We start from the raw sequence: 10,992 nt of genomic DNA, 5'->3' as shown, positions 1-10,992 counted from the left end.
TCTAGTGTTGACATGAAAATTTAAGGCACACTGATTACTGCATTACGCTGATTCTCAACATAAGAGATTGGAATGCGAGTCCGAGACAAATTAGCAAAACTCCACAGCATTGATAACTTGCTGACATCTGCAAATCTGAATGTGGACAATCTTCCCATCGCTGGCTTGACAGCAGCAGCCAAGCTATTCATACTTTAAAAGCATGAAATCTTTCAAAAGGTCATTGAATTTCATGAGGTTCGTTATGGCTTTTTTTTTTTTTTTTTTTGTATAGCATATGTCAACAGACAGCAAAAGGAAGAACCCTGACCCCATTTACCTACCCTCCACTCAAAGGTACACAGTGCAAGAAGATGTTTGACAACCTACTTGCAACGGAAGCAGCAAAACTCGACCACTCCATTTCCAACCTGCTGACAACAACGAGCGACCTCAAAACATTTCGAAGAGAGATCAAAACCCTGCTATTCAAGAAATTTGTCCAGACTCCTTAACTCTCACCCTCATTCCTCTCCTCCCTGGTAAAATCCCCTCTCAAAGCCTCCACTTCTCCGGTAATCTTTTCCTCTTCTAAATAGCAACCAAGATTTCAGTCCCCTAAAATGTAAAGCTCCTGGAAATGTCCAGCTTTCCCAATTGTTATCCTATTTGTAATATTGCCAGAAATGTCCACTTATCTTATTTGTTATCGAATTCGCAATTTCTCCTGGAAATATCCAGCTTTCTTATCTCACTTGTAACAAAAAATTGTAACTATCCTGGAAATGTCCAGTTGGCTCTTTTGTAATCCGCCTAGAACTGCAAGGTACAGGCGGAATAGAAGTCACTAATGTAATGTAATGTAATATGCAGTTCACATCATAACACCATTGCCAGCAATGGGAAGTGGGTAGTCCAATGAGGCTAGGGGTGCTCACAGCAGCTGCACACTACTAAGGCTATGAAAGAGTTAAGAATGGCATTAGCGGCTTCACATTAAACAAGGCTTAGAAGCCTGCATTCTCCAGGTATGACCTGTTTGCTCTAGTATCCTCAATATTTTAACACAGTAACATAGTAATTGTTGGCACTTAAAGACCTGCATGATCCATTCGGTCTGACCAATAAGGTGCCAAAGCTGCAACTGCCATTTCATGCAGATAATAGTCATTCATGCTTACGTAAACACTGGTTAGTAATTTGCCATCATGTCAACCACCTATAGGCAGTACAGCATAATGCAGTCTGGGGACAATACTGTATATTTTATAAATACTTTTAGCGATACTTTTGGTTAATTTGCTCATTTCAACCTCTTCCGGGTAAAAAAGAGGACGGCGAAAGCTAGAATGATGCTCGGGTGCATAGGGAGAGGAATGGCCAGTAGGAAAGAGGAGGTACTGATATAAGATTCTGGTGAGACCTCATTTAGAATATTGTGTACAATTCTGGAGACCGCACCTTCAAAAAGATATAAAAAGGATGGAGTCAGTGCAGAGGAAGGCTACTAAAATGGTTGATGGTCTAGGTCATAAGGCTTACGGGAACAGACTTAAAGATCTCAATCTGTATACTTTGGAGGAAAGGCGGGAGAGGGGAGATATGATAGAGACATTTAAATATCTACATGGCATAAAGTCAAGTCTCTTTCACCTACGTTTAAATACCTACTTGGCGCATGAGTCAAGTCTCTTTCGTTTGAAAGGAAGATCTGGAATGAGAGGGCATAGGATGAAGTTAAGAGATGATAGACTCAGGAGTAATCTAAAGAAATACTTTTTTACAGAAAGGGTGGTAGATGTGTGGAATAGTCTCCTGGTAGAGGTGGTGGAGACAAATGACACTGTCTGAATTCAAGAAAGCGTGGGACAGGCAGGCACGTGGGATCTCTTAGGGAGATGAGGAGATAGTGGATGCTGCAGATGAGCAGACTGGATGAGCCATTTGGCCTTTATCTGCCATCATATTTCTGTGTTTGAAACGCACAGCAGCATTTGCGGGACACAGACTGTGAAAGTTTGCAATGGTACTATCTATGACATCACAGCCTAATCACTGTGATCCAGCTAGATCAAGTGATAAATCACACCATAGTCACAGCATAGAAATGAATATATGTATGTAATGTATTCTACATAGATAAGCGGGATGATTCTTTTTTTAAAAAAAATTTAGATATTTTAATTACATCTCGAGGATAATACTTGATACAAAAAATGGTTACCATCATAAATTTAAGCAGGAAATATCACAATAAAAAATAACAGCATACTAGATAGTAAACCATAATCAACCTCAAAAATAGGAAATTAAAAGGGGGGGGGAGGGGAAGAAATGGTGAAGAAGGAGAACCTGCAACTTCTATATTAGAAAAACAAACAAAGAGAATTTCTTCCAGAGGCTAATAATATGTATCAAACAAAAGGGATGATTATAATCTATTGTGCAGGAGGTATTTATAGAATGGGAGAAGATGTCACTCTCAGAGCTGGAAGTTTCCTAGCACTCAGGAAATTCTTTAAATGTGTATTGTAAAATCTTGCACTGTAACTATGACAAAACCAACCTGCAAACTGTCTATGGGCGCCTCTTACTAAGGTGCGCTAGGGCTTTAACGCGTGGAATAGTGCGCGCTACATTGCCGCGCTTGCTAGACCTTAACGCCAGCATTGAACTGGCGTTAGTTCTAGAAGCGTAGTGCGCGGTGTAGCATGCGGTAATTTCCTGCGTGCCTACAAACGCTAGTGCACCTTAGTAAAAGGAGCCCTATGTGTGTCAATTAGGATAAAACTTGTACTGGGAAACTTGCATTGTAAGGAAAACGGGGGTAAATTGTAACCAGTAAACTGTATGTTAGTATTAGACCCCCTAATATGTGTCAAGTTAGGATAATAACTTGTAACGTAAACTTGTGCTGAAATTACAGCAAATCCAATGCAAATCGTGACCTGCTGACAGAATACTAGGGGTCTCTTAATCAAAACTTAAACACATCTAAAAACCCAACCAAGTCAGCACTTGTACGACCTAAAAGACAGGCCATCCAAGTGAGATTTTCTGGACGTGTCGTGGGACTTTTTAAGCCTCTGAATCTCGCTGTGCGCCCAGAGCTACAATGGGCATATCTGGAGGAGTGGTGTGGGCAGAATGGGGGCTGAACTAGACTGAGTCGTCCTGCAGGGATAATCGAAGGTTTTATTAGACTTCCTGGACAAAACGTAACGCTGAGTTAGATGATGTAAAAACAGGTATAACTGCCATAAAAGTTATCCAAAATGACTTCATAACCACTGCAAAGACAAAGTAAAGACCCACACACACTCCCCCAGTGCTCACTGACCTGCTTACACCCCCCTCACAAAGATCAGAATAAAAACGTACATACCTGTCTCCAGAACATCAGCACCTGGCATAGGAAAGCCTAGTGAACTACAGAGTGGAGGATCCAGGCCCATAAGCCACTCTAACCACTACAGTTATGGTGGAACATGTGCACCCACCAAACCCCCTCCCAAACCCTACTCTACTGCCATATAGGTGCCACCTGCAACCATAAGGGCTATTGGGGTTGTAGACAGGTGGGTATTCATGCTAGACGCTAACGCCAGCATTGAGCTGGCTTTAGTTCTAGCCGCATAGCACGCGGTAATATCCTGCGTGCACTATAAACGCTAGCACACCTTAATAAAAGGAGCCCTAAATCTTTTCTTCCTGATTTTTTAAAGAATTTCACCTTGATTGTAGAGTTTCATTTGGAGAGAATCAGGGTCATCCAAAATCTTCTCAAACTTAGCATGGAACTTTCCAGTGAACCGATAGCCTTCAGAACGTCTCCCAAATCAATCATTCCACCTGCACAGTTTTCTCCCAGGTGTTTTTCCAAAGATGTTCCCACAATTATCAATTTTCTCTACCAAAGAATCTTCTACAGCCACTGCTCCCTCCTGCAAGGACACTTGAGAAAACACCAACTCCTTCAACCGCATCCAACAGGTTTGCTGAAGCCAGTGGCGTACCTAGGGTATGTGGCACCCGGGGCCCATCATTTTTTGACACCCCCCCCATGTAAAAAAATATTTTTTGTAATGACCATGAAACGGAATAAATGGTCAGAATAGAAACAGGCAGTGAAAATTTTCTTATATTCCAAACATAACATAACATAACATAAATTATGTCTGAATTGTCATGACATCAAAAGTACATATGGAGTAGTTGCAGGTGATGCTTGGGACAGTTCTGATTGTGTTAGTTCGGTTTTATGTGTTTTTTGAATAGAAGGGTTTTTATTTCTTTTTGAAGGTTTTGCAGTATGTGGTCGATGTCAATTGGTTGTAGAGTTGGGGGTCGAGTGTTGCAGCTCGAATGGCTAGGAGGTTGTCGAACAGTTTTTTTCTTTTGACGTTTTTGGTTGGAGGGTGTGTGAATGGTGCGTGAGTTCTCCTATGTCTGTTTGAAGTGGATTGAATTATTTAGCTGAAGAAATTAGTTACCCCCTCATCCCACACACATTAATTCTCTTCCATTTTTGTTCCCATTATAAAAAATACTGATAAGTTCCCAGAAAAAAAATACATTAAAATAAGAAGTGAAAACAAAGGCCCCTACAGATGAGAACATAACATAAGAATAGCCTAACTGGGTCAGACCAATGGTCCATCATGCCCAGTAGCCCATTCTCATGGTAGCCAATCCAGGACACTAATACCTGGTCAAAACCCAAAGAGTAGCAACATTCCATGCTACCGATCCAGGGCAAGCAGACACTTCCCCCATGTCTTAATAACAGGGTGCAGAGACAAGCAACGAAGCTAATAAGAGGTATGGAGAACTTGGAATATGAGGAACGACTCAAGAAACTGGGACTGTTCTCCCTTGAGAAGAGGAGGCTGCGAGGGGACATGATCGAGACGTTCAAAATGCTGAAAGGCATCGATAAAATAGAGCAGGAAAATAAATTATTTACATTGTCCAACGCGACACGGACAAGAGGACATGGTTTGAAGCTAAGGGGGGACAAGTCCAGGACAAATGCCAGGAAGTTCTGCTTTACACAGCGAGTGGTAGACGCCTGGAATGCTCTCCCAAAGGAGGTTATTAAGGAATCCACTGTGCTAGGATTCAAAGGCAAATTAGATGCACATCTCCTTACGAGAAGCATAGAGGGATATGGGTGACTAAAACTACATCAGGTGTATACCTGACTGGGCCTCCGCGTGTGCGGATCGCCGGACTCGATGGACCATGGGTCTGATCCGGAGATGGCAGTTCTTATGTTCTTATGATTATGGACTTTTCCTCCAGGAATTTGTCCAAATCTTTCTTAAAACCAGCTACACTATCTGCTTTTACCATAACTTCTGGTCACTTCATTTTTAAGTTTAGATCTTTCCTTTCAAACAGAGACCTTGCTAGATGTCAAATACAACACAAGGTAACTTCACATGGACTTAGCTGTGCAGGAAATGTGAATCTCCTCATACACCCACCATATAGTGCAAAAATGTGCAAAGGTCTGTTTTTTTCTTTCGATCACTACATAGCCTAATGCCACACAAGCAGCGCTGTTACAAACATATTCTGTAGGTCAATGCTAAGGATAACAAAGTTTCCTTCCTTGGACCAGAAGGAGATACTGATAAACCACTGGAAGAGATCCCAACACAACACCCAATGACCCACTCAGTGTGTGAACCAGTTGAGTGGAGTGGACTAACTGGGGGGTGGAAATGGGCCCGGAGTTTGCTCAGCAGAATTTCCCAGACCACCTCTTCCTCTCAACACATTGACACGCTGCCACCACCACCACTAGAAACACCTCACTGGGTAGGCCAGCTATGCTATAAACTTTATAAAACACATTATTATATTTTCTTATAAAGCACATATTTTAACTGAACTCTCTGACATCCTCAGCCTTTCCATTCACAAAAATAGAAGGAAGAAAAGTTCCCATTTCCTGCTGTTTCATGTCCCCGGCCTATACAATATTTTTTTTCTGCAGACCCTTCAAAAGTCTGACCAAATCCTCGTTTCACTTGCATTATAAAATACTGAGGATGCCATCTCTCCCCAATCCCAGGTCCTAAAGTCTAAGACAGTAGCGCAAACTAATGCTGCCAGATTCAGGAAAAAAAATTTCGATTCGATTCAGCCTATTGAATTGGTTTTTCAATTAGATTTTCCTGCCCAGTTGGATGATTTTTTTCAAAACTCCTGGTGGGTTTTATAGCTTTTTCACCCCCTTTGGCTTCTCCTAACCACACTGGCGCTGTGGTGTAAATAAAATAAAGAAACAAAAAGGACTTTTCCTCTCTCTGTTAAATCCTAGCTCACGTTTGCAGTCCAACACCAGCTCTGTCAGAATATACATTTCAAATCTGACATATTATAATCACAAAATAGAAAATAAAATTAATTTTTCTACCTTTTGTTGTCTGGTTATATTTCAAATCTTATTGGTCCAAGGCTCTGGTTTTCTTCTGATAACTTGCTTGCCAGGGTCTCCTTCTTTCTTCTTTCTGCGTGCTAACCATCCATCTGCCAACTCTGTCCTCCCTTTCCATTTCCCTTCCCTCCCCAGGAAGTCTGGTATCTTTCCTTTTTTTCATCTCCCTCCACAGATCCACCTTTTCTTAACTACCCTTTCATCCGGCATCTCTCCCTCCTTCCCCACCACCCCAGAGTCCACCATCTCTCCCTTTCTTTTCCCAATTACCCTCCTATCCAGTATCTCTATCCCTCCTCCACACCATCCCTTGTGTCCAATTTCTCTCCCTTTCAGTTCCTTCCCTCCCTAAATCCCATGGTCCATCATTTCTCTCCCTCTCCTCTATTTTCAGACCCATTATTTCTTCATCCCCCCCCCAAAGTTTGGCATATGCACGTCTCTTTGAACACCCCCTTCCCTTTGTGTACTTCTAAACCAGGGTCCCCCCCAAAGGCCTGTCCCCCCTTAAAGGTCTGCTTGTCCCCCCTTGAAGGCCTGCACCCCCCTTGAAGGCATGTCCCACCCCCTTGTAGGCCTGTCCCCCCCCTTGAAGGCCTGTCCCTCCCCCTTGTAGGCCTGTCCCCCCACCTTGAAGACCTGCCTGCCTGTCCCCCCCTTGAAGGCCTGTCCCCCCTTGAAGGTCTGCACCCCCCCGAAGGCCTGTCCCCCCCTTGAAGGCCTGTCCCACCCCCTTGTAGGCCTGTCCCCCCCTTGTAGGCCTGTCCCCCCCTTGAAGGCCTGTCCCCCCCCTTGAAGGCCTGCACCCCCCCGAAGTCCTGCACCCCCCTGAAGGCCTGCACCCCCCCTGAAGGCCTGTCCCACCCCCTTGTAGGCCTGCCCACCCCCTTGAAGGCCTGTCCCTCCCCCTTGTAGGCCTGTCCCCCCACCTTGAAGACCTGCCTGCCTGTCCCCCCCTTGAAGGCCTGTCCCCCCCCTTGAAGGTCTGCACCCCCCGAAGGCCTGCACCCCCCTGAAGGCCTGTCCCCCCCTTGAAGGCCTGTCCCACCCCCTTGTAGGCCTGTCCCCCCCCTTGTATGCCTGTCCCCCCCCTTGAAGGCCTGCCTGCCTGTCCCCCCCCTTGAAGGCCTGTCCCCCTTGAAGGCCTGTCCCCCCCTTGAAGGCCTGCACCCCCCCCGAAGTCCTGCACCCCCCCGAAGGCCTGCACCCCCCCTGAAGGCCTGTCCCCCCCCCTTGTAGGCCTGCCCACCCCCTTGTAGGCCTGTCCTCCCTTGTAGACCTGTCCCCCCTTGAAGGCCTGCCTGCCCCCCCCTTGAAGGCCTGTCCCTCCCCCTTGAAGGTCTGCACCCCCCCCCGAAGGCCTGTCCCCCCCTTGAAGGCCTGCCTGCCTGTCACCCCCCTCCCCCTTGAATGCCTGCATGCCCACCCGCCCCACCCCGAAGGACCGCTCGCCCCCCTGGCCTCCCCGCACCACCTATGAAGCAGCACTACCTATGCTCCCAGCCTTGCCGTTCAGTCCCCACCACCACCACCACCACGAAGGACCGCTCGCCCCACTGACCTTCCTGCACCACCTATGAAGCAGCCGCAGCAGGATCGCGACGTCAGCTATCCCTGCGCTGCTTCCTGCGCCGCGTTCCCGCCCCTCCTCTGATGTCAGAGGAGGGGCGGGACCGCGGCGCAGGAAGCAGCGCCCAAGCAGCTCAGGGATAGCTGACCTCGCGATCCTGCTGCTTGCTGCTTCACAGGTGGTGCAGGAAGGTCAGTGGGGCGAGCGGTCCTTCGGGGGTGTGGGGGGACTGAACGGCAAGGCCGGGAGCACCCCTTCAGGGCTGGCACCCGGGGCAGACCGCCCCTCCCGCCCCCCCCCTTGGTACGCCACTGGCTGAAGCAGCACTTCTGGCATCTTTAGCTTTCTTGCACTGCTCAGAGCCTTCCAAATAGCCAGGTCTGGGAGGCAGATGAAGTTTAATGTAGAGAAATGTAAAGTCTTGCATGTAGGAAACAGAAACCCGAAGTACAGCTATACGATGGGAGGGCTGGTAATGGGTGAAAGTACCCTAGAAAACATGCAGTAGCAGACTTTCATAAAAGGAACATAAGAAGATCAGGTCAGGCACTATCAGTAAGTTGGTTCCCTAGGGTTACCGTATGGCTCCAGAAAAAGGAGGACAGATTGAGACATCCGGGTTTTATTTCCGTTGCTTTCGACAGAAGTAAAGCCCAGATGTGTCTATCTGTCCTTCTTACTTCCATTGCTTTCAGTAGAAGTAAAACCCGGATGTCTCAATCCGCCTTTCTTTTTCTGGAGCTATATGGTAACCCTACTTTTGCCAAGCTCATTTCATATTTGTTCCAGTCTGCTGGCTTTGTCAGATCACATCAAAAGGGTCCAGGTGGTGCCAAAAGCTCACTACATCTCCTCTAGTTCATTTTCATGCTGGCCTTATCAAAGGTTATCACAACCAGCCAACATCTAAGATTTCTCCAATACAACAGCGACTCTAATTTTATTTCTGTTAAAGCAGTTAAAAATAAAGACAGATGAAAGCACTTCACATTTGCCAAAGTACTGCCTAACATATGCAAAAACCCTTCTTGCTTGGTCAATAAACAGGAAGAAAGGGTTGAGATAATTTGCTTAGGTGGGCTTGCTACCTTTTCATCAGTTTCTCTCTTTATCATACGCAAATCTGCCCCAGCACTTATACACCGGAATTAATAACTTATATAAGCACATAGGGCAGCAGCCAAAGTATTTTAGTTCATTAAACATTATTGAATATTTCACTGGCATGAAAAGGTTACCAACTTGATTTAACAAACAGCATAGCATTCATGTGGAGGTCTGCCAAACCACCAATCTTTAGGCACCAAAGCTCGGTGTTTTCAACACTTTATGTCATGGGACTCTAATGCTCTTCTTTGAACTAGTGGAATTCTACAGCAGAAGATGAGTGATAAAATGGGTGTCTAAAATCACATCGTTTGATCTCTATAGCTGCTTGGCAATAGGGATGGGTCCCCTTTTTACTTTATATTATGTCGAAGTTCCAGGGGTTGTTTATAAACAAAAGGAAGTTCAACCAAAGAAGATGAGAAATGAAAACCACGCAGGAGATGAGAGTAGAGCTGGGCACAGGGTCAGAGTGGTTGGCAAATTACCAAGAAAGAAGATTGAATGCCATACTTGTATCACATTTCCTATTAGTTGGAATGCTCCAGATGAGCGCAACCTCTGCATATTCCATAATTCAATTCCCACAGGATCATGATTCCAATGCCTTTCTAGCACAGCGATGCTGTAGATTGCACATAGTTGCCCTAAGGCAGGGGTTGGCAATTCCGGTCCTCGAGAGCCGGAGCCAGGTCAGATTTTCAGGATATCCACAATGAATATGTATGAGATGGATTTGCATGCACTGCCTCCTTTGAGATGCAAATCTATCTCATGCATATTTATTGTGTACATCCTGAAAACCTGACCTGTGTCTGGCTCTCGAGGACCGGAATTGCCTACCTCTGCCCTAAGGCATGCCATCTTTTTCTGTCTCTCCATATATAAATGGGCTCTCATCGGAATTTTGCAGCCAGCTATAAGAAAAGTAACCTTACAAAAGCCTTAGAGTGGATTCTCACACCCAGCTTTGGCCACAAAGACTTATGGCAGCTGGTCTAAATCCTGATGTGCATGTTTGGCATATAGCCCTGGTGTACTATAATACTGCATTTAAATATTCGGAATGTCACTGACCCCCAAGGCCATGCCCCCTTTTGGGTTGCATGAGACACTTTGGGTGTGCAACATAGGCTAATGAGCACATAAATCAAAATTAGTACCAATTAATTTCAATAACTGGCTGTTTACACCCAATTAACTAATTAATTTATGCACAAAATCTGGGTTCTGAACCCAAGAATTTATCAACCTAACTCTATAGATGCTGGGGTAAGTGCTCCAGGCAACAAAAGAAAAAGTGTGAACTAAGAGGCTTTTTTTTTTTTTTTACACTAAGCACTAATATGGGCTCAACATGCCCCCCCCAAAGGCTTACTGCAGGGTGCACTAAAGCAGTATTTCCAGATTTCTTTAAGCCATGTTCTAGAGCAGTGGTTCCCAACCCTGTCCTGGAGGACCACCAGGCCAATTGGGTTTTCAGGCTAGCCCTAATGAATATGCATGGAGCAGATTTGCATGACTGTCACTTCCATTATATGCAAATCTCTCTCATGCATATTCATTAGGGCCAGCCTGAAAACCCAATTGGCCTGGTGGTCCTCCAGGACAGGGTTGGGAACCACTGTTCTACAGAATGACATGGGGAAAAAATTTATCACTGGCCCCGTCCTTGCAAGCTCAGTCCCCGTCCTGCAAACTGTCAGATTCCACCCGCACAAGCCTCAAATAGTTATGATTTTATACTGAACTTATTTTATTAAAGTATAAAAAGAAACTATTTTGTACAATTGTCATTTTATAAACACAAATAATACAGAGCAAGGATCAACAAAACCCCCATCTCCCCTCCCTTTCACAAATATCCCCTCCACTATTGTGAAAACTG

The sequence above is a fragment of the Geotrypetes seraphini genome, chromosome 12 (genome assembly GCF_902459505.1).
Source record: "Geotrypetes seraphini chromosome 12, aGeoSer1.1, whole genome shotgun sequence".
NCBI lineage: Eukaryota > Metazoa > Chordata > Amphibia > Gymnophiona > Dermophiidae > Geotrypetes > Geotrypetes seraphini.
Note: the sequence above shows the minus strand (reverse complement) of the source record.